This window comes from Cupressus sempervirens, chromosome 9, assembly GCF_028749045.1.
Source record: "Cupressus sempervirens isolate cs-2001-9-10 chromosome 9, ASM2874904v1, whole genome shotgun sequence".
Lineage (NCBI taxonomy): Eukaryota > Viridiplantae > Streptophyta > Pinopsida > Cupressales > Cupressaceae > Cupressus > Cupressus sempervirens.
This window is the reverse complement of record NC_143126.1, coordinates 88,379,229-88,399,702: the sequence shown is the minus strand read 5'-3', so window position 1 is coordinate 88,399,702 and position 20,474 is coordinate 88,379,229. Positions and strand designations below refer to the sequence as shown.

The 20,474-nt window shown below is 32.9% G+C and overlaps 1 pseudogene; it reads right to left on the bottom strand.

Moving 5' to 3' along the window:
* The window catches only part of LOC149537755 (subtilisin-like protease SBT3.9), a 164,844-nt pseudogene that overhangs the window by 110,989 nt on the left and 33,381 nt on the right, over positions 1 to 20,474 (bottom strand).

The following is a 20,474-nucleotide window of genomic DNA, read 5'->3' as shown; positions in this document are numbered from 1 at the left end:
AAAATATCTTGTGTTATTGTGCATGCTTATTATCTTATGGTTATTGCATCTATTGGTTATATATTTTGGATTTGATAAGATTAATTTAATTTGTTTAAGCACACATCTGATTCACCGCTCGGTCCCTTTTTGCTATGTTGGTGGACTTTATTTTCTATCAAAAATTTATATCAATTTTATCTCTCACCCAATTTCACATCTCCCCAAAATTGGGAGTAATCAAGAATGGAATGCCTAGATACTTAATATATGCCTAAGTCTTCCTTTTATAAGACCATATTTACTAAATGAATAAAGAGGTTTCTCATTCAAATTCAATATAATGTTTTTTGGGAAGGACACCTTACTCCCTGATGTACTATAAAATGGATCAAGTTTGATCAGCAAGTTACTAAGATTTCCTCAACAAGGTCAATAGTAATAAAAGTGTCTTTAGAAAAGTGAACATTAGATATCTTCTCACTTTTAGAGAGTTCTATACCTTTCACTTTAGGAGAAAAATAATTATCTTGAATAATATAGAATAGAGCATCTACATCAATGAAAAATAGGGAAGGGGCCAGAGGGCATCCTTTTGTGATAAAATTTTATAATTCAAATCCATCAAACCAAACACCATTTACCTCCACCCTAGAATTTGTATCACTCATGAGAGTTAGGACCATTTGCAAAAAGAAGATTGAAAACCCTAGGTTTTTTAGCGTCATGGAAATGAATCTCCATTCACTGCTATCATATGCCCTCTCATAGTCAAGTACATCACTATACACATTCATTGATTAGAATTCTTGGCCCAATTCATAGCCTCTTAGCATATAGAAAGTTTATCTACATGTATTTTTCTTTCACAAACATAATCTTGGTGGATTTAATAATGTTAGACAACACATTCTCTATCCCAAGAGAAATAATTTTGGCCAAATTTTATATGATACATTTAAGAATGGAATAGGCCTCCAATGCCTGACGAGAGTTTTGTCTCCATCTTAGGGTATAAGCTTGCAACCCAAAATTGATTTCATTCCCAAGAGACATATTGTCAATGTTTTCATTATACACTTTGAGGAGTTCCTTTGTAATCCATCTTGTATTATTTTTATAGAAATCTATTAGTTTACTATTCAGTCTAGTGGTCGTATCATCACTTAGCATCTATATGTCTTGTTTATTTCAATTATAGTGATTTCTTTGTCCAACAGAATTGCCTCCTACCCTATCACTTTCTTTTGAGTGAGATTACTAATTTTTGACTTGACATATACAATACTCTAACATATATCCTCGATTTTAAAATGTTTCTTGTAGTAATCTAAAAAGGCCTATAAGATCTTAGTTTGTGAGTTGAACTCATTGTCATTTTATGAGATAAAGTCAATTGTTCTTAGGCCTTCTAATATTATTAAGTTAAAAAGACATAAAAGGAAAAATGTATCTTTAATTACTATCTTCTTTTATCACAATATCTTTAATATTATCTTATTTTATTAGGATATTATATCTTATTTTTTTAAGATTAAGAAGAAAAAGTACAAATATTTAGAAATAATTATATTCTAAATTAATTTTTTTTACTATCTTTTTGCTAGATAATGGGTCGTAACGTTGATATTTCTATTAATAAGCAATATTTGAAATTTACAAATCCCTGGTTCATGGGGGCATACCACCAAGAAAGAATAGGGGAAAGAAAACCTCTGGTCATAGCCCCTGTAATGCCTACTCTATCAATAGATCTTACATGACTTACATTACTGTATATCAAGGTCTAATCCTTGATATATACATTCTAATTTTTATAAGAAACTTATGTTTATATTGATTTCATACTAGCATGGTTTTACCATCATATTTACTTTTAGTGAATACATCTAATTGTTGTTTACATTGTTACATGTTACAAAATTCTAATATCACTCCAATAGACTCATACGCTCAAAGGTTGTATGAACTAGAGACCTTATGTTCAAACCCCTTTCAAAAATCTTGAAAAACTTCCATATTTTCCTTGGCTAAGATCTTTGTTAGAGTCATAATAAAATGAAAATTAATAAAAGGGAAAAAATTAGGTGTATAGTCAACTTAAAAATGTTAGAACAAATTGACAGAGGTTACCTTGATAAGATCTGTTAACCTTGATACTCAAGCTGACATTGAGATGTTAGTATTGTGTCCTTCAATGAAATATCCTTTATGGAAGTTTATTATCTTTAATTGAAAGAAATAATATCTTTCTCAAGTGAATTGAATGTTCATTAATCCTTTATCTCTGAATTTTTAACAATTATTTATTTTTCTTAAACTAATCTTTGAATATTATGAAACATAATTTCCTCTACTAGGATTCTTGATACATGTAGTACAAACAAATAGAAAATCTAAGAGAATATCATTAAAAAGAGATTAAAGTAAATTTAAGAATAAGACAAAGAAAATTTTGGATAACTGAAGGCGATAGACATGAAACACTAGCTAACACAAGACATGACAAACAAACATAATAGAAGAAACTACCCCAAAAAGAGCTTACTAAGAAAATGAGGATGGGAAAAGTAACCAAGATACCATTCAACACAAGAAAATATACCATTCATTACTATTTTATTTTATTTAAAGAAAATTATTAAGTTATTTTTTTTAATCTTTCTTATGTAATTACAAATAATAACTAAATGATATTACAAGCTAAGGGAAAGGTCATGTCATCCACTTTAGATATGCGTAGATCCCTTGTTGATGTGGAATGTTATAAATGTGGAGTTGTTTGGGGGAATATACACAAAATTTAAAAGGGTAGATGATACAAATAATAAGTTTTGAGATATCTCTTGTCTTTCCCTAAAGGTGATGTAGAACTCAGTCACCACTCTACGCCTAATTCAAGGATTTTTCAAATTACAATGAGGATAGTAATTACAATCTAAACTTTTTAAGATCCAAATGGAAGACTAGGAAAGAATGATGCTAACAAAGACATGAAAGAGGAAGGAGGCTTAGGGATATAGTGCCTTTTTGTTTTATGCATAGTTGCTAATAGTGAGCTTCATGGCCGTGTTTTATTTTTTGTTTATCACTAATTCTACTATGCATAACTCCATTTGTTTATGTTGGTTAGGCCATGCATGACCACTGTAAAGACTTTTATTATTAATCTGACTAGCATTGTTAGTTATGCTAGAATTAGTTTGACTAGAATAACTAGTGTTGGTAATAATAGGAAATGTAGTTATAATAGTAGATACTCGGTTGGTTCTACTATGTGGAAGTTACTATGGCTACTTTTGTTATTGGATCTATGTGTTGTTCATGTGCTAATAGTGTCAATATGTCTACTTTTTTGCTCTTGGATTTTTCTACAAGGATAACACCCTTATATTTTTTGCTTCTAATATTAAAAATTAAAAGATTTTTTTTTTATAGAAAAATTAAAAGATATTAGAATTAATTTTCTTTTCATTAAAATTTTATTTATTGTAGAATAGTAATATTTTTATTTTTATTGTGGTTTATATAATAAATTAAATTTGAACTCAAATTCTAAACTAAAAGGAGGGGAACAATAGACAGACAAATTAAAAACTTTTAATTACTTATCATATACTAATAGTTTAAGAATAATATGTATCCTTGAGGAGTTATGATTAAGATAATATGCAATATGTCCCTTCCACCCTCTCTCTCTCTACATATAACTCTTCTTGTTTCAATTAAATGTATATCTATATATATTTCCCTATATTTACATATATCACTTGTAATTTAAAAAATTGCATAAATGAGGAAAATAAACATAAAATATGCAAAGAATGATTTATAAGAGTAAAAATTAATAATTAATTTTGATGGGGTAAACCTCCAAATATATATAATGAGGACACACTTCACAATTTGATGATAAAAAAAGGCTTCGTACCTCATATACACCCAGTTTATGCATAAGATATCACCTAAGATAATTTAACTATGACTGTATATGCCCAAGACTAATCTAAATTTTTTTTTTTTAATTTAATCATAATAATAATGTGATTCAAATAGTAGTCAAGGTAGTTATAAAATGACTATTTATAACCTCACACATACACTAGCATTAGGGGCATAACATCACTCCCTCTCCTCCTATCTATTAATATCTCTATCTCTTCTCTAACTCTTTCGATCCACACACACACATACACACATATCTCCTTATCTCTATATATCTTTCTAAATCCCTTTCCATCTCTATAGATACCTCTCCCTCTCTAACCTACATATTGAAAACTCTCTCTCTCTCTCTCTCTCTCTCTCTCTCTCTCTCTACATCTCCTTACATCTATATCTCTCTATTTCTCCCTCCTTATAGATCTCTCTATCTCTTCCTCTTTATCTACCCCTCTAATATTTTCTATATCTATATTTTTTTAACTCCCTTGCAAGCTCTGTCTTTGTGTCTTTACGTGTGTAATATATAAAATGGCGATCATTAATGATGGACCACCAAATTATATATACATTGGCAAGGGGATCCAAAATATTATTCTTAGGCCCCAAATAAAATTTGTATATCCAAAGGTATAAGATGGATACAAATGCAAGATGTAGCCAAATGATGGGATAATAGATGCTTCCTTCCTTGATTTAACTGGAAATGGAAGGAGATATGCAAGAGCACCAAAGAAATTATGGCTAACAAATATCCAATGTAATGCATGAAAAGAAAGTGCTAGAAATAATGAAAATGAAGATGTACTCAACTTGAAGGCTAGAAGAGGATGCCATTTCAAATCTAAACTAACCTTCTCAGACTATACACTAGTAAATTTGAACTCAATTTTTGATGAATATTGGTCAAAATTTTGATGCAAGTTGGTCAAAATTTTGACCAAGCAGTTGGTGGTAATTTTTCTCATCAAAATTTTGACCAACCAATGTTTGGTCAAAATTTTGACCAATACATTCGTTGAAAATTTTTAATTTTTACTAGCTTTGATTTGTTAATGTTGATCAAAATTTCCACCAATGTTTGGTTAATTTTTTTTGAATTAGTGGAAATTTCGACCAATTATTAGTAGAAAACTACCAAAAATTGGCCAAATTTTCCACTATTGTTTCGTCAAATTTTTTTAAATAATTAGTGGAAATTTTGACCAAGTCTTGGTAGAAAACTATCAAGAATTGGTCAAAATTTCCATCAATGTTTGGTTGAATTTTTTATATAATTGGTGGAAATTTCAACCAAGTCTTGGTAGAAAACTATTAAGAATTGGTCAAAATTTCCACCAATGTTTGGTCAATTTTTGTTTAATGTTGTATCAAGCAATTGTTTCTTATCCGAGCCATTTAATTTGTAACCTTTTAAATTTCTACAAAGATAAAGTTGGAGCAGGAGAATTTTTTCTTCTCAAAGGTGTCCTTTGATTGTAAAGTGTCCATTCCATTATTTGTTGAATTAGATATGTCTTGTTTGTTGAACAAATAATGAAATGGACACATTACAATTAGAGGACACCTTTGAGAGGAAAAATTATCCTACTCCAACTTTATCTTTGTAGAGATTTAAAAGGTTGCAAATTAAATGGCTTGGATAAGAAAGAATTGCTTGATACAGCATGGAACAAATAGATATTTATGCATAGGGCACCATCAATTATGTGAGTGATGCAGCCAAATTTTTTTGGGCCAAAGCCACCAATTAATATAAGGTTTATAATCTCTACAAGGCTAACATTGTGGTTGTAAGGGCTGTGGAGAGGGCACTTCTTCATTGTCTGCTTCATCACTAATTAACTTGCACCACAAATCGATGGTCTTCATCTTTGTTATGGGCTCCTATCCCTTATGCGAGTCAAAAAAATTAAACAATCTTTATCTTTGTTGTGGACTCCTATCCCCTATGTGAGTCTTCATCTTTGTTATGGGCATGAATCAGTATTTCAAAACTATTAGAACTTTTGAATGCACATTAAACAACATAAAGTATTAAAGACTAAAGAGAGTAAGCATAAAGATGCATACATTAATTTATTCACATAAAACCTTCATTGGAAAAAAACTATAGCATACAAGAGATTTTTATTAACCAAAATGAAAAATGGGCACCAACAACCCAGAATACCAATGCAATCACCAACCCAAATGTGGAACTTAATACCACTTTTCAGAACATTCTTAGCATTTTAGATAACACCCCTTTTTTATCAGCAATAACAAAAAAATGAATGTTGCACTGCAAATATCATCTTCAATGACAACATCTCAACTACAATAAAATGTAGAACATCAAATAATATCTATCACACAACTCATTCATTTCTCCTTTAATGTATATTTTCACCTCCTAGTCTACAATAAACTTCTTATCTCTATATATCTGCTCTTACTACATCATATGTTTGACTCGACTCATTCACAAGAATAAAACAATAGCTATATTCTCTAAGAGCTAGATATATAGAAGACTTGTACCCAAATGGATACTCACTCAGTATACACATGATAAGAAGAATCATAGTTAGCCAAATCTCAAGCTCATCACACATGCTCCAAGAACTGATATGACTCTCTTTATAAAATAACAACATATTCACCCTTGACTAAATAGTGCATGGCCCATGATAGCAGAAATAAAGAGTCATATTTCTAGAATTTGTAGCAGTGTATATTCCCACCAATACAAATGTTTTTTTCCTTCATTAAATTTTATCACAGCCCATTCTAAAAATAAGAAATATTCAATACAAAAGCCCAGACAAGGTCAATGTTGTCTCAAATACATCCTTTATAGAAGGCACTCCATTTTTTAATAGAAAGCATTCTCATATGCACCAAACAATAAGCTCAGACTGTCAGGAATAAAGACAAATCAAACTGTTGCCAATAAGTAAATGATTTTACTTCTAAAAAAAATGATTATTAAATAATCAATTCTGAATGCATTCAAGTGTATAATAAATGCAATGGAGTTTTGAAACACCCAGCATTAGGAAGATATTCCTTTACGAAAATCAATTCGAATAAAGATAGGTCCTAAAATATTTATTATATCAACAGTGACATGGAAGCAGTGCATAAAACATCTCAAGGTAAAACTGAAGATGAAAATGAGTACAAGCATACAGTTGACTTACCTCAGACAAGCTTCACCCTTAGAGAAATTCAACAACACGTGAACTAGAAATACAAAAGTTGTGGGATGAGAAACAAATTTTAAATAGTGTGATCAGTGTTTGATGTTTGTATTACCCAAATTGCTTGTGAAATTTCAAATTTGAATACAAGAGAAGAGGCCTAGTTTCTAGGCAACACATCTAAGGTGAAGGATAAACTAAATGCACTGCAGACATTTCTAGACCTAGCTTCTATGCTGAAAGGGCATCCATGAGAGGTGTGTTTCAAGAAGCTTGCTTATAAAAGTCAAACATATGCAATTGAAAGCAAGTGTAAATGACATACCATAAAACACAAATGAGCAACAAACATAAGATTTTTTTTACATGATTATTCAATTCAATAACAAAGTAGGGGAATACATTCATCTCAGCTTTCATCAATTTGAATATTTCCAATACTTTTTGGTTACAATGTTGTCTTGTGATGACCCCAAAATTACAAATAATTATTTCACTCAAATTTTATGAAACTTTTATAATTATATTTAACAAGAAGAACAATATGTGTACTAAAGAATCTTCAAGGTTAAGTTTTAGAGGCATTCAAAAATTTCTTGTTTTATAGCATTGTTTCATTATTGAAAGGAGGCATTATCATTTGATATAATGTACACCAGTCAAATTGGATCCATAGTAAATAAATAATATTGCAATAGGGTAGGAAGATTGCAATTTCTTACATTTAATATTGTTGGAGACAAAGAGCTAGGTCCTCTAGAGGAGAAAAATGCAATTTGTGGAGCAAGTGTCCTCTTGATAGTTGTCTCTGTAGTGGCTCGTCTCAAAAGAGGAGATCTGCAAAGTATCAATATCAAGACATTTTTTAGTCAAAGTATTTTTTTAAAAATCTTGTAGTTGCAAATGTAGGGTGATAGCTACCTTGTTTCCTTTGTAGAGATTACATATTGATTACCTTAATGTCTATATGTAGGAAAGAATACTAGTGCCCACTTCAAAATCCACTTTTACACATGGAATAATAGGGGATGAAACTATAGTCTTGGTTCTAATTTGAGCATAGATCACTCCACTTCCTTGGGCATTGTAGACACTAAGTGTTGCAGCACTACTTGGCTTTTGTGTTCTAGTTTAGAAGCACAAAACAAATTTACCTTTTGCTAAAGTAGCATTAAGAGAGTCTATTTCATAAGTCATGTAGATTTATTACTTCCTATGAGAACCATTACTTCATTCAAGGTAAAAGTTAGCAATAAATGTCAGAAGTCATACCTAGCTTGTGAGGCAACAACATCCCTAGAAGTAATGTCTTCTACATAAACAACGCTATATGACTTCGCCATATTCTTTTTGGTATATAATGCTTGACCCTTTAGGACAAAATATGCCTTATAGTAATGCCATCAAACTTTAACTTACTAAATTAGTAGAGAAAGAAAACTGGTTTAAGATTAAATTATGTACAATTTTTTTGTATCAATCTTTTAGATCAAATTTCATGATTCATCATCAGGATATTACGAATCACAGAGCGGGGTACAAAAATTGTGTACACAATTTAATCTAGAGAAAGCTTTCTCTATACAATCTGGATTGTGGAAATATCTTATTATTGATACTAAGTACGAATGATCCAACTATATTAAACATCTTACACAATTTTCTAAATAGAGAAGAATGAGTGTTTAATCTTGGAGGTTCAATTGTTTCCAAGAGTTAATGCAATAGGGAAACTTCTGTCAATTGTGCTTGTTGCTACTATGATTAACTAGGGAGTTGTATTTGTAATTGTATCTGAGTAAGTTATAGAGTTTCTAGTTGAACAAACTACAACAATTCCTTTTTTCAGAGCTTGAAATGACCCAATAGCAATTGCATCATCAAAATAAGCATCCAGTGGAGTTGGTGATCCAAGAGAAATAGAGAGCACATCCATACCACAATGAATTACATCATCAAATGTAGCAAGCATGTCAATTGAACTACAACCACCAGTAGCCCAGCATACTTTGTATGTTGCAATGTGAGCTGTTGGGGTACCCCCCCTTGCAGATCCTGGAGCTAGCTTGAGAAAGGTCACATTATCTACCAAATTACCCATTGTTTTTGAAGTATGAGTTCCATGACCTAATGCATCATGAGGTGACAAAAATTCTTTTATACTGCTCCTATTTAATGGCCCAAATTGAGCTTCATATGCTTTAATATAGCGTGCACCAATGATCTTCCTGAAGCATAAGCTCTAGTCAATAATGGATGTGTTAGGACAAAATTTGACCACTTAAAAGAAGAGATGAATAAAATTGTTTAAAGATAAATCCATAGTTCTGGGTGAAACTCATGAAGTATGAATTTTTGAAGCTTGGCCCACATAATATCTTGGCCTAAAACAAAATTATAGTATTTTCACAAATATTTGAAGCTAACCCTAGCAATAATCTAAAAAATTACAAGATCCACTAAATAAACTTCACCCCTTATACATTGGAATTTTTGAATAATGAGATGCTTGAGATATATAGTAGACCTATTGCAATGTGATGTAGTAAATAACTCTCCTTCATGACATATTCCCTTTTGATGAGATAGCATTGGTGCCATGTAAATGTCATCAAAACTTTGAGATTTTGGCCATATCCCTACAACACCAATGATCTTATGCTCAAGAGTCAAGACATCTTCATGAAACTTATCTTTGTATTACCTCTTAAGAAATTCCATGCATTAATGATAGTAGATTTCCACAATTCTTGATAGTGTTAATATTATGCTTTTGGAATACCATGCATTAATGATAGTAGATTTCCACAATTCATGACAATATTAATATTATGCTTTTGGAATCAGATTGTGTAAAACTATTTTTTCAATATTTCTATTCTTAATCTGATCAATCATTAGGACATGAAAGAATATAAAGAATAGGAAAACCATGAAGTATGATTAGAAACATTGATACAATTAAAATTTTTACACAATCTATTTTTAGAAGCATACTAAATACCATGCAAATTTAAAGAAACATGGGTATTGAACAAGGGGAAGGAAACAAATCCCTAGAGGTCTGCAGTCAAGTTTAGGCAAGCTATCTATGCAATTTTATATCATAAGAAAAATTTATTGCTTCCACAAGTCTATCAGAAGATAAGATCATTTATCATCAAAATCAGAGACCAAAAACTTCATTTTAGATTCCGGTCAACTCTGTTGCCTTCATTCTTTGTGCTTTTATAGTTTTATACATACATATCTTTAGTTAATTTGAACAAGCCCCAAGGAAAGCTCTTGAAATTTCAAACCATTAATGGCTAGAAGTAAGTATCTAATGACATTTTATAGAGACATACATTGTAACTACATTGCATTTGCATTAAATGGCATTTTCAAGAGAGACAATAGTTGGTGAATGGAAAACAAGTCATTACTACTTACACCACAAAATGAAGCATTCAGGCCTGTGGAATATATCTTACTTTCTGTTGGAATTATAGGTGGGAAGATTTACTTTTGAGAGGGGGGGGGGGCTGAATTAGAAGTAACTAACTTTAACCTTTAAAAATTTTAACTGATATCATTCACATGCATCTAACACATCTACCTAACATAAAAGTAAAGACGCACATGAAAATAGATAACACAAGATTTTGGTCACCCAAAAACCCTTCAAAATGAGAAGGTAAAATTGGGGTGGGGATGACACCCACAAATTATCACTACAACAATATGTAACTATTTAAGGTTACAAAGTTTGACCACTTCCAATGGTCTACCCTATGAAAGACCTGCCCTGTTAAAGGCTTTACACTCTATTAAAAATGACCTAGTTAAAGGATTTACAAACACTCATTTGGAATGTTACTCTATTAAAGGATTTAGCACCTTTTTGAAAGGCTTACAACTTGGTTGTTAGACCAAGCTATTATCATAGGATTTTCATTCTTAATACAATGGCTAGAAAGTATTAGAATGTGTTGACCTAATGACTTACAATCTTTAATTACTGATTCCAGATCCATGTTCTGCTCAATCTATTATGATCCTTCTTGATCTGATATATCTTTGCTCAAAGTGCTAATGCTCTATTCTAACCAACTAGATTCTGTAATGTTTCTCTTCCTTTTCTAAGTCTTTACACCCTTCTGAACTTCACTAGAATTCTCACATATAACTCTCTCTCATGCATTCCATATACCTCTCTTACACTTGCACAAATTATGGGGTATCAACCTCCTTATAAAGGCTTCAAAGTCTTAGGGTTAGGTATGAATCTATGATCAATATTTATCCTTCTTTTCCTACTCAAATCTTTACACTTTTCCTATTGGTTGCATGCTTTCTCTATTTTTTTGATTGGTTGCATGCTGATTACATAGGGAATGTAAAAGATTTGATCTTATCTTTAAGATCCTTCGAGATTCATCTTTAGTTAGCTTCAAAAATAGTTTACATCTAAGTTTGTGAAGGCACAAACTCATATGTTGACTCTATGTTACTCAGCACCTACTAATTATTGATGCTTGACACATATAGGAATTCTATCTCGCTCAACTCCTATAGTAACTCTGTTTCACTTGGCATCTATAGTGACTCAAAATCACTTATCACTTGGCACTTGATACTTGCTGTGGACCTAAAGTTTACTCAGCACCTATTGAATTTCTGACTTGGCACATATTGTGGCTCAACATCTATATCATAGTCAGCATCAACTTAGAAATTGGTTAAGTGTGTTGACACTCAATTGTCAAAACCAATCTAAGACAACCAATCTGCCCCTTTGACATGATGGCAAAAACACTTAACTAAGCATTATGAATCCAATCTCTATGAGTATAATATGTATCCTATTCGGCATATGTATAAAACTTCAAAAACTTGTTCAAAATTTTGTAGAAGATTATATACCCTGAAACTTGTAACTCCCCCTGAGCTAATGTGTCATTTATGTATCCAAAATCTCTTATGCTATATTTGTCTCATGTTGTTTCCATTTTCTACTTTATCATTCCTTTGCTTCTATTTCTATCTTCTCTATTTTTTTTATGTTTGTACTCCCCCTTTGTTTCTACTTCCCCTTTCACACATCTCCTTGCAGTTTTGTGTCCTTTTGGCTTTATCTCCTCAAAACTCAAAATTTGAATATCTCCCCCTTTGGGTATTCTTTCTCCTTTGGGTATTCTTTCTCCTTTGGGTATCTCATTTATCATCTCCCCCAAATTATTATATTTCCATCTCAAAAATGTATTTCTCCCACATTCTTATTATCCCCTATTCTTATTATATCCCCCCCTTTATCAACATAATATATTATCTCCCCCTTTTTGACACTTATGTCAACGGGTTCTAAGAATGAATGGAATATTTAGCAAAAAATGTTTTATTTTCCTCCATTATTATCTTTAGAAAAGCATCCCAATTTTATAAGGCAATTTTTAGTGCTTTGAGTTGGATGGTTGTCTCTGCTACAAGATGTACTAGGCCTTCTAATGTAGAAAGATTTGGATCTTTCTTCAAAAAAATCTCTGCATAGGCCATCTCTTTATGCAATACTTCCATGTTTGGGGTTATTGCAGACTGGATCTATATTAATTTGGCCTTAATATAAGCCTCTTCTACTATTAATATAGCTAACACCTTTTGTTTGTGAAGCATTGTGGAAAAATGCTTCTCACTTTGAGTTGGATCCTTAGGTAGCTATATGTTTGATATTTTCAGGTTCCTCTCCAAGCTCAATATTCTTTGGCTAGTCTCTTGTGTGAAATATGAAGAATCACATGGTTTGGAGTACAATGAGAATATGTTCTCAAGTACTATTTTCACTTTCTCAACTTTCTTAGCTAATTCCACTTGTGATAGTGCTATCTCACTAGATATTTTCTCATTAACCTTCATTTGAAATTTCTTCTCGAACCATTCTAGTAATTTAAAATTAGTATCAAGGTCTTCATTTTGTACCTAGTCCACTATGTTGGACAGCTACTCCATGATGGGCTTTTTTTCATTAGGTATTGGCAAGCTAAAAGCATCAAGAAAGATATCTTTGATTTCTAACAATGCTTGCCTTTGTCTATACTCATTTCTATGTATCTCCTACTTCTTCTTCCTCTCTAGTGCCTCTTGCAGTTTAGTAATTTGTGCTATGTTCATTGTTCTGTAGTCATAACTTGGTATGACTATCTCTTCAACAAGTGTAGGTTCTCCATAGTGAAGTACCCTTGCTACCTTGGTAGAGCTCGAGCTTGGTGCTAAAATTTGTAGTGGTACTACATTAGTGCTCGACTGCTTAGGAGTCATGTAGTAGAAAAATTTACTAGAGTTTGTATTGCCTCTTGCTCTCTCTCCTTAGGGTTCTTCTCCTCTTCCTTATTTTTTTCTGCCTTGATCAATTATGGTGATCAGAGGAGGTGCCCCTTGGTTTTGTGTTGTAGGATCAGAGATGTCCCTTTGTCCTGTTTGCTCCCTTGCTTGCTCCTTGGTAGTTGCAGTTACTATCACTATGGAATCAACCTTAGCAGTTGTGTCTTGTGTTGCTTGCTCTTTTGGTTGACCACTTGTAGCTGTAGGAGGTTTTGAAGGTGGTTCTTGCGTATTTACCTTCTCCTTAGTTATTTTAGCTAAAAAAATTTGCAATTCCTCTACACTCACCAAAACTAGATTTGTGCACAACTGTGATTGCAAAGTTGTTTGGTGAAGGATCTTTCTAAGATCCTCTATAGTCAATGGATTAATGTTTTGACTTGAAGTATTAGGAACATCCTTTACAATTATAGTTTTTGTATATGTAGGTGTTGTATGTTGAGGACTAGGTGGTGGCAATTGTGTATCTTGGACACTCTGTTCTTGCTATTGCTCTTCAATTGTTGCATCATCACCTTGTGTTTCTTTCTCCACTATTACCTCTTCCTTCTCTTTCTCTCCTTCTTCCTCTTCCTCTTCACTATCATTTCTTCCCTCAAATGGATCTTCTTGTCCTTCTTTGATAGTAGTTAGCCCATAAATGAATTTCCACATTTGTGTGGACTTTTTTACAACATCCTCAATTTTATTCTATAGAATGCTGAAGGCTGTGTATTTGGGTGCAAATTTTCTCCCATGTTTATTGCTAGTTGTGCTTATTTGACCTTTTGTGAAGTTAGGAATAACACAAGCCAATGTTGACTCTCTTATTTCTTTCTCCATGTTCAGGCAATAATGCCATTTATTTTCAACAATTGAACTTAGCTCCTTAGGCATAGAATTGTCAAGTTCAAGTGGAATAGTCTTGAACTTGGCCATTATAGTGTAGATAGATTCTTCTACTATGTTCTACTCCTCTCTTGTCAACTTATTAAAATCACTAGTCTTTAACTAGTTAAATCAGCATTATCCCTAATGTTATAACAAACATTTTCAAGATCAAATTTGGTGGTGTGACTTACCACTCCGAATTGCTCATTGTTAGATTATGTCCTCTCTTCATCTAACTCTGGGGGTGCCACATATTTTCTTCTCTTCTTATTTGTTGGCCCTCCTTGTTGTGTAGCTTTTTTCTTCTCCTATTCCTTGGCCACTCTTATTGTTTCCCTTGTGTCTACCCTTGTGGTAGGCTTGGTTGGGCTTAGCTTGGCTACTTTCTTCTTGGCTTTTGGTTGTGTTGCAAGTTGTTTCTGTGCCTTTCTCTTCTTGGGTTCAACCTTAGGTGCTTCCTACTCAGCACCTTCCTCTTCCTTAGCATTCTCACCCATGCCTTGGGTCAATGCTAATGGCTCTTGCCCTTGTTCATCATCATCATCATCAGCCTCTTCACCTTCTTCTTCCTCTGCCTCAGTTGCCCCTTCTCCAAATTTATCCTTTTTCTTCAATGTGGAGGTAGTCTTTAATTCCATGTCCACCTTTGATCTTACCACATCATATGTGCCAAAATGTAGTGCACTCTTGTCCACTTCTTCTGCTAACAATGTTGTTATTGTTGTAGATGCCTCATCAATGTTAATTTCATATCCAAGAGGTCTAAGCCATCTAACCCTTGGTATGGATACTTGAATATCAGTATAATAAATATCTACAAGAAACATACATCATTTATATTTTTCTCAACCAATGAAATAGCTATCCTCAATCTTTGTTTCATGGACTTCTTGAAATCTTCAAAATAGCTAGTCATAAGTGTTTCAAAATTAGCTCTCATTTGTTCAATGTATTCATTTACTTGAGCTACTATGGACCTATTTATTTTCAAGCTAACTTTATTAAAAGATGGAAATTCATTTTATACATAGAAAAATATACAAATCAGAATTGCACCAAATTTGCATTGTGCTCCCTTGGTTCTCCTTATTGCTCCTAGGTTTTCATTGATTTGCTGCAATTGTAATTTTGTAAGATCATACGTATGATCATTTTTGACTAATTTGTAGCCAACATCTATCGCTATACATGGAACACTATTAAGTCTACCGGATTGATAGAACTTGTGTGAAATAACCCTAACAACAAAGTCAATAAGAGGATCTTGAATGGTATCTATAGTCATTCCTCTCTTATTGCATTTTGCTCATGTGCTCTTTTCAATGGCTTCCTTTGGGTCACTTCTAAGGGTCTTAGGCTGATCTAGGGTTGGATAGCCTGTTACCCTGTGTATAATCCACTTTGATATCTTAATTCAGCCATCTTCCAATCATAAGCTTCCACCATGAATCCTACTTAACACTATTATGATCCATTCAATTTTAAAGATAGTTGGGAACTCTAGGGCACGAGTCAAACCCTTCCTCTCAAAAATTTGGTACTCTTCCTTCAAAACTCCATTTTCACACAACCTATCATATGCTTCTCTCATCTCCATGTCTCCTATGGCACCAATATTACAATTATAAAACCTCCTAACATCTTGGACCATAACTATTTTAGGAGGAATAACAGATAGGGCTCTGGTTGGGTCATTTTTGTATGCAACTTTAGGGATTGGCCAAAAATTTTGTTGCTTGACTTCATTTGACAATAATTGGACCTCAAATGGCTCTTTCTCCTGAGGTTTCCTAGAATTGGAGGCCATTTCTTCTATCTAAGGTTTTAAAGATGAAGAAATTTAAAACTACATAGCTCAGCACTAGTGTAAATACCTTGAAATTGATGAAACTAAGTTGAATCTCTGTTGAAATCAGCTCAAATGTTGTATTCTTTGCTTGGAATTTTTCTCTGCTCTCTTCTTCATCTTTGCTCTTTGTTCTCAATGAAGAAAAATGATTCAAAATGTGAACATATACCCTAATTACATAGAATTTAATGCTTAGTGTGTTTACAACTATCCACTCAGCTTCTTAAGCATTTCTACATTACTCAGCTTCCATTGTCTTTCAACACTCAGCATCTACTGGAGTTTCTCTTTGCTCAACTTCCACTACCAACTTAGCTATAACTAACTACTCAGCTTCCACTAACTTTGGCAATCAACTCAACATGTACTAGAATTTTACTCAACATCTAAGGGAAACTTTTCTTACTTAGAAATACTAGTGAAAAATTGAAGTTTTAACTTTGCATCTCTGTTCATGCTGATCTATCCTTTTCAATACTTTCTTGTCTTGGAATTGATGTATGATAAAGCTTTTTATATCAATCCCACATACCTTCTTTTACTTAGTTGGATGAAGTGTGACAACTTGACCTTTTGGGTGAAGTGATCCCTTCATTAGATGTGCTGCTTCCATCTTTGTTCTTCCATGTCTTATTCATTTCTCCTTTGATGTGTTCAACATCTGCCTTTCATTTTCCTTTTTTGAACTCTGAGTTGGGTGCCTTTGACCTTGTTGGGAAATTTCTACTAATATGACTAGTCTTCAAACAATTGAAACATTTAGTTTAGCTGAGCCATCTACTATAGTTTCCACTAAAAAATTTTCTTATGCAATTTTCAAAGATGTGTCCATACTCCTGATAGTAGTGACAGTTATACCCAATGTTGTAATCTCAATTTTAGTGATGTCTATGATTATTTCCCCTTGTTGGTTGATTAGGTGTCCACATAGGCTTTGATTTGTACTCAAAATCTCTATGTCCATACTTCTTGCAATTGTAGCAGTGACCTTCAAATCTTGGTGTTCTGATAGTTCTAGTCCTGTAGTCATGTGCTTGATGTCCTTGCTTGTTACACTTATGAAAATGACCCATAATTTTAGGTTTTTTATGCTAATGAGTGTTCTTGCTCCTGCACACATTAGAGGTATGTCCTTTTTTATCACAAAAATGACAAGTAGGTTTAGTGTTCTTACCTTTGTCACTTCTTTCTTCTATAGTCTTGGATGATTCTCCTTTTTCAATGCTGGTGTATCCTAGTCCTAAAGTATCATTGGTGGCTCTTGGTGATTTTAGTAGTTTTTCAAAGTACTTGATGGCCTCATTAGGTTTGTTGAAGTTCTCTACAATTTCCTTCTCTCTTTTCAGGTCATTTTGCATCTTCAGTGTGGAGATCTCTATGTCCTTAACATTTAGTTCATGATGTGCATTCATCATCTAACTTAGGGTTTCTAGCTACATGCTGGAAATTCTTGCAAGTTCAATTGAATTTTCTTCTAATCTGTTAGCAAGGTTTCTTTTGTCTTCTTCTAGCATAGCCTTGTCTTTAGTGGCTCTTTTCTTCTGTTCAATCACTTCACAAAGCATCACGGCTTGAGATTCTTGTTCAAGCTTGAGAGTTCTAATCTCTTCTGCTTAGGCTCTATTCTTCTCCATTAGATCTACTATTGTTTCATAAAACTCTTTGGAATCTCCATTTGCAAACAATTTTGAGGTGTCAATCTCCTTGTACCATGTATCATTCTTAGCTATGGCAATCTCTCTTCTTCTCTTTAACTATTTTTTGAGTTCTTCTCTTGCTTCTTCCAAAGTATGTAAAGTGAGTTGTGTATCAATCACCTAGTTTTCTATGACCTTCCCAAGTTTTTAGACTTCCATTTCTAGATCTTTTCTCCAAGATTTAAGGCTTCTCCATGAGAGAGCTTGGCTCTGATACCAATTGTTGGAATTATAGGTGGGAAAATTTAGTTCTAAGAGGGGAGGGGGGATGAATCAAAAGTAACTAACTTTAACCTTTAAAACTTTTAACTGAGATCATTCACATGCATCTAACACATCTACTTAACATAAAAGTAAAGACATGCATGAAAATAGATAACACAAGATTTTGGTCACCCAGAAACCCTCCAAAATGAGAAGGTAAAACTAGGGTGGGGATGACACCCACAAATCATCACTATAGCAATATGTAACTATTTAAGGCTACAAAGTTTGACCACTTCCAATGGTTTTCCCTATGAAAGGCCTACCCTATTAATGACTTTACACTCTATTAAAAGTGACCTAGTTAAAGGATTTACAAACACTCAATTAGAATGTTACCTTCTTAAAGGATTTAGCACCTTGTTGAAAGGCTTACAACATGGATGTTAGACCAACCTATAATCATATGATTTTCATTCCTAATATAATGGCTAGAGAGTATTAGAATGTGTTGACCTGATGACTTACAATCTTTAATTGTTGATTCTAGATCCTTGTTCTGCTCAATCTATTTTGATCCTTCCTAATCTAATATGTCTCTGCTCAAAGTGTTGATGCTCTATTCTAACCAACTAGATTCTACAATGCTGCTCTTCCTTTTCTAAGCCTTTACACCCTTTTGAACTTTGCTAGCATTCTCCCATATAAGTCTCTCTCATGCATTCCATATACCTCTCTTACACTCACATGAATTATGGGGTATCAACCTCCTTATAAAAGCTTCAAAGTTTTAGGGTTAGATATGAATCTATGTTCAATATTTATCCTTCTTTTCCTACTCAAATATTTACACTTTTCCTATTGGTTGCATGCTTTTTCCATTTTTCTTATTGGCTGCATGCTAATTACATAAGGAATGTAAAAGATTCAACCTTATCATTAAGATCCTTTGAGATTCATCTTTAGTTGGACTCAAAAATAGTTTACATATGAGTTTGTGAAGGAAAAAATTCATATGTTGATTCTGTGTTACTCGAAACTTACTAATTGTTGATGCTCGACACATATAGGAATTTTGTCTCGCTCGGCTCCTATAGTAACTTTATTTCACTCCGCGTTTATAGTGACTCAGCATCACTTATCACTCGGCACTTGATACTTGCTCGACACCTAAAGTTCACTCGACACCTATTGAATTTCTAACTCAAAACATACTATGGCTCGACATCTAAATCATACTCAACATCAACTTAGAAATTGGTTAAGTGTGTTGACACTCAATTGTCAAAACCAATCTGAGACCAACAACTTTCATGTGTAATGATAAGGTGGCTTGAGAACATGTCCATGTCCCCATACCATTAATTTATCCTATAGCATCAAATTAGTCCATTCCTTCAACTTTTTTGATGATATGGAAGCTTGGAGGAATACATTTCTTCAAAAGGGGGTTGTAATTTGGAAAATTAGATATGACAAATAACATTCAATGGCACTCTTTGTTAATTATTTTTATTTTTTGCAGTACAGTATGGGTGTTATTCTTGACGTTTCAAAGAGATAAGTTATCCTACCAGAGTTGAGGTGATGGGTACAGTAGCATTTTGACTTTAATAGCATTTTCTATTCAGGGAATGGAGTCATATTTTAACTATTGTTGAATTTGAGAGATGTTTAGCTATCAGAAGGGTCTGCCATTTTGTTGCTAGTTTTCTGTACTAGTGTTCTATAGCTGATTTAAGAAAAAAATCCCTTGAATTTGAAACTAGAGGATGAAACCCTTTTGGCTCCCTTTGGCAGTCTCATCAAGAGCTACAGTTGTGCTTAAGCTATTATCTTTCTTCATTCTTGGTGGACTGCCAGAGATGTATGCAAGACACAATTGTTGGGAATATTAGAGCATTCCCATCTCTTTAGGGACATAATAGCTATTTGTTAGTTTGTTTTAAATTTTTTTAGGACCTATGAAAATTTATTCTAATTTGTTAGGATTCATTTTTAGATTAGAATGGGAGAGGCTATTGGAACTCTTCTATAAATAGGAGATGAATCTACCATGAAAAGGTAATGAATATGATTGAACAATATAAAGAAAAGGAGTCTCTTATTCTGTGTGAAAAATATTCTTGCTTCTATATGCTCTTCCAAAATTTTGAAATTAATTGCATGGTATTAGAGTGGATAAGGGGACAAAAAAAATTTCATGCACTAGGATCAAGAAAAGTTTGATCTGCCAATCACATCACAGCTATTGGGCACATAATTTCCATATGATGAAGGATTCAAAGTCACCTTTATGATTGGTTAAAATAAAAACTTTGGTGGCTTGAACATGAGATTTGTTGGTCCAGGAATCTATCATTGATAATGTCCTTAAATCCATCTTCACTA